This window comes from Lobosporangium transversale (genome assembly GCF_002105155.1).
Source record: "Lobosporangium transversale strain NRRL 3116 chromosome Unknown BCR41scaffold_24, whole genome shotgun sequence".
Taxonomy (NCBI): domain Eukaryota; kingdom Fungi; phylum Mortierellomycota; class Mortierellomycetes; order Mortierellales; family Mortierellaceae; genus Lobosporangium; species Lobosporangium transversale.
This window is the reverse complement of record NW_019029002.1, coordinates 459,701-465,000: the sequence shown is the minus strand read 5'-3', so window position 1 is coordinate 465,000 and position 5,300 is coordinate 459,701.

Here is a 5,300-nt window from a genome sequence, read left to right as displayed (position 1 = left end):
TGGGCAGGTAAATGGGTGGGTGTGAGAGAGTGAGAGAAAAGGTACTAATGCTACCTTCTTAATGAAGCTCACATCAACTGTATCTTTCTCAGTCTTAATGAAAGAACGCATTGTCTCCATGACGGTATCGTACCGTATTACGAAATCAACTTTGCTTTAGCAATCACATTAAATAAAAAAATAAAAAAAAGTTGTCTGCAAGGGTATTCATCAGACCCGCGCCTCAGTGTTTTTTAGCGCGCGCCTTTTTTTTTTTTTTTTTTTACTTGGTCCCTAATTTATATTATGCATTACAGATTAGGTCCACCACAATCAGGTCAACTATATATAATACCAAGGTTGGAAAAAAGATATATTAACCACAATATATATCCCAACGCATGAATAGATTGGTATATGTATAATATATATATATATATATAACTCCTTTTTACAATGTGTATATACTACTGTAACGCAAACAAGATTAAAACAAAAAAAACAAAAAAAAAAAAAAAAAAAAACCAAGGGTCGTTTTAGGCATCGCTGTTCCGAATCTGCAATGGCCAGTAGGGTCATCTCGCTGTGTGGATGGGCCAGTGCCATTGGGCAAAGCAGCTATGCAAAAAAAAAAAAAAAAAAAAAAAAAGAAAAGTCTAGGAAAGAGCAAAAAAGATAGAGAAATATATTCATGTAGCAAAAAGACCATCTATTACTGAACACGAAGATTCTTTCAGAAAGAAAAATAGGTATAGAATTAATTATATCTGACAGTACTATTAGAATCTGTAATCTGTCTACACTATTAAACATCTTACATATATATACAATATAAGGATAAATAGTATTCTATACTAAGAACCTAATCAGCTCTAACATGCATGTGTATCCATATTATTTTCATTGTGATAAATCCTCTCTCCCCTTGCAGACCCTTTGAATCGAATTGTTTGTACAACCTCTCTTGCTATTTTTTGATTTTTTTTTTTTTTTTTATCCGAATTCAGCGAAGCAAAAGTGCATGCCTTCTCTCCTTCTTCAACGATCTAGAAAAATCATTGATAATAATATATATCCGTTGCTGCTTTTGCATTGAGCATGGTGAAGAGAATCGAATCGACTTCATTGCATGAAGCATATTGTTAGATCACTGTTCCTCAATAAAAACGTATACAGAAAATAAACAAAACACGAGGCAAAGAGCACTACTAGGGCCAAGGAAAGGGGAAGGCAGATGGAGGGTGCTGATCATGGCGTTGACCTTTTTGTTGATGTTTTCAAGCCGGCAGGGGAGGGGAGGGAAAGAGGAGGGAGGAGCAGGAAGAGGAGGAGGGTACGAAAGGGTGAGATGTATATCAGCATCTCAGCAAAGCTCTCGACGTCGCGCTGCATGCTATAACAACGATCGTGCATTTAATCATTGTCATTGCCAGCAAATGCTGCATCATTCACTGCGCCTGTCCCCTGACCCTACTGTTGTTGACCTTCGGAATATTTTAAATGCTACTGTTGCTGCTGGTTGTTGTTGATAGTTAAAGGGGTTCTCAAAAGGGAGTTTGTTGTCTGAAAGCAACCAAAAAAAAAAAAAAGTAAAAATAAAAATAAAAAAAAATAAAAAAAAAACAAAAAAAAAGGCGGGAAGGGAGGGGAGAGATCCAACCGCCCGTGTCACGAAAGACGCGAGCGTGGAAAACATTGAAGGTACGCAAAATTTAAATAAATAATAAAGCAACCGTAGTAGTAACAGGAGTAGCAACAGTACAGCAATAGCAGCAATTGCTAAATAGCCGGGGTGAAAACACGGCGTGATGGTATATATGTATCTTTGTTAACGCGGATAAAAACACTTCTTCTGATACTTTGAGAGAGAAGGAGAGAGAAAGATAGGTAATGAGGGTTTGAATACTGCAAAGATAATAACGCTTGCGCACCATGAAATGAATATGCATTATGCATAGGGTGAAAAATGAAGAATGATGGAAGTTACTGATTATGAGAAAAAAAATAAAATAAAGTGGAATAAAATATAAAAGCATCACTCACGCACATTTTGCCGAAGGTGATGCCGATGCAAATAGAGCTTTTGTACACACAGAAGAGAGCAGAAGTATAGGATCGTGGCTCTAAATATGCATGTGTGAAAAAAAAAAAAAAAAAAAAAAAAAAGTAGATCGCGTAAAAAAAAAAGAAAAGGCGATATGGATATACAAAATTAGCTACCTCTAGTAGCGTTAGATAGGACGTCGTGAATAGTTTAATATTGATTGTTATTATGTATGCAACAAAGAGATGGCCCTTTTGTACTCAATCTGTTATTATTTCTTTTTTACGTGTACAATACTGCATTAGTGCAGACAAGGAAATCTAGGCACAACAATAGTAAAGAATCGTTAGTGGAAAAGAAAGGGGCACTGATTTTTTATTTTTATTTTTATTTTATTATATTTTTTTTTTTGGGGGAACGAGAGGGGGGGACGAGGGAAGAAGGATAATGATGAACAATGAGACAAACGTTGGCCTTTTCTTCAATACATTCCCCGCCAGAAAAATAACATTTAGTCACGACTAAGATGCCGTTATTGTACAAATTGAAGGAGACTCATTGAAGGAGCACAGTTAATAAGACACACAACAGTTACACAACATCTGTCATTCACTTGGCTGTTGTCCCCTCGTCCATAAAACTTACTTGCTATCATATCACAAAAACAAGCACAGCATAGGCGTCATTTATTATTTACAAATGTTTGTCGATGAAGAGAATGGTTACAAAGAATAACAGACACAAAGATTGATCAAGAAAGAGAAAGAATGATGAGGCAAGCACGCTATATGTGAGCACGCGAGTGAGAATATGAAATGGAATGGAATGGAACACAATGAGGAAGGATGATGACCGAGAAATAGTAACGAAAAGCTTTTAGAAAGAAATATAGGCAAGGAGAAGGGACGGATAGAGTGGACCAGGGGTGAAGACACACAGAACAGAGCCAAGAGAGAGGGAGATTAAGAGAGTGCGCGAGACCGAGAGCGGACAAAATAAACAAATGTTTACAAACACTCTTTTTTTTTTTTTTTTTTTTTTTTTTTGTTATTTGTTATTTGATGATGATGATGGTGATGTTTGGCTGCAGCTTTCTGTTGAGAAGTGTGTGGATGTGTGTTTTGTTTATGTGTTGAATAGAAAATATTGTTATTAATATAAAGTAGACTAAGATTGAGATTTAAGAATATGCCACATTAAAAAAAGAAAATAACCCGCCTATTTCAGTTCCCTCCTCTCCCTCACAGTTCATTTATTCTCTCACCCATCTCCATTCACTTATTCACTTTCATCTTTTTTTTTTTTTTTTTTTTGAATTGCCTATATCAATTGAATACCATGTATCATTTTACAATCTACTGGACGTGTTCTACCAGGGACAACATCAACAAACTCATTGAATAAACAACTTCCCCCACCCCCCACCCCTCAGTTCAAGATTGAATACAAATCAAGTCATTCATTACTTTACATTCTGTAAAGGAATACAATATCACTTAATCAATTTACTTATTCAATCAACTGTCATAAACTATCCCTTACTATCCTCAACACATCAACTTTCTTTTTTGTTTGTCATTGGCTAACCTCTTCTCCTTTTCTCCTTTTCAATTGTTTAGATATAATCACAATTGTAATTGTATTAGGAACAAAGCATAGCAATGACAAACCCAATGTAAAATACTCAATTGCCAACTTGTCCCTATAAAAAGGTCTCGGTTTTCTCCCTCTCGAAAATTCATTCTTCTTCTCCTCCATTTTCCACCTTATTGCTTCTGCCGCCAAGTTTTTTTTTTTTTTTTTTTTGTTGTTGTTGCGTCTTTTCTCTTCGCTCCTTCTCTCTCTTCTCTCTTTTCTCTTTCTGCTGATTTCTATTTGTGGATCTCGCTGACATTTCCTTTCTTCGTTACTCTCCTATTTTATTCGAATATAAAAACCTGGCAACCAAGCCTTAATTTATTGTACAACCATCCCTTTTATTTCTGATCTCAACTTCCGGCCCTTCTCGGTACGCTCTAAAACTACGACTCGTATCCTATTCAACCAAGCTTCAGCCATGACCAACATCGCTTCGATAATTAAAGAGTGCAAATCGCAAGAGGATCTTGACGAAATCCTCGCCAATAACGAGAAAGTTATTGTTCTCTACTACAGCTATGCCATGCCGTAAGTTACAATTTTTTTTTTTTTTTTTGTGTTGCATGATTGCTTGCTACTGTTCGTTCCGCGCTTTTCTTGTGTGATCTTTTTGCCTTCCCCCATCCTCTACCCCCCCCTTTTTTTTTTTTTTTTTTTTTTTCCTCTTTGCCTTTGGGTTTTCCCTTGCCTTTCCACTGTCGGCTCTAGATAATCGAAAAGGCATGGATCAAACATTATGCCGACCCTTTTCTTTTTTTTTTTTTTTTTTTTTTTTGCTCTGGTTTCTTCAGTTAAAAGAAACTAAAAGCTGAGCCACCTTCTTGTTTCTGCAGTCAGCGTGGAATCTTTATTATTACATACAAACGGCGCAAAATTACAAATGCACAAAAAAAAAAAAAAAAAAAAAAAAAAAAGAGGGAAAGGGTTGAAGGACAACCTCCCGCCCTTTTTATTTTTTGTATTGTTTTCCATCCCTCTGTCGTTAATGCATTTGCGCTAAGCCAAATCAATCCATGACTTCCCCCCCCCCACCCCTTCCCCCTTTTTTTATATTTATTTTACCGATGTTGTTTACTGAGCAGTCAGTTGTACCATGATCTTTTTTTGATCTTTTTGCTTTGTCAGTCAATGAAGTCATTTACTCACCCTTACATCTCCTTCTCTTTTTTCCTTTTCTCTGTTGCTGCATAACATAGATGGGGCAAGATTGCAGAACACAAGATGCATGTGTGCGCTCGGGCACTCGAGCATGGTTCGATTACTACGATTCCCTTTGTGCTGGTCAACTATGCAGAGTTCTATGAGTATGGTTCAAAAGTCGAAGTGCTACCAACAACTATGATCCGGTATACTGCTTATGTCGGTGGTGTTGAGCGCGCGTCTACTGGCAACAGTGCAGAGCTTGAAGGTCTTGTAACATCAATCTTGTAAGACAACGAGGAAGAAGAAAAAGGGATGAGAAACAACATTGCGGCGTCAGTAACAGTTGGAGAGGCAAGGAAAAATCGATGTAGAGAAGGGTAGAAGGCATTGTAAAAGGACAGCGGAACAAGCTTGGGACACAAATAATAAGAGCAAGGCAGTAAGGTCAACAGCGACGAACCAGTGAAGGGTTTTTGTTCAGATCTTCATTACAACT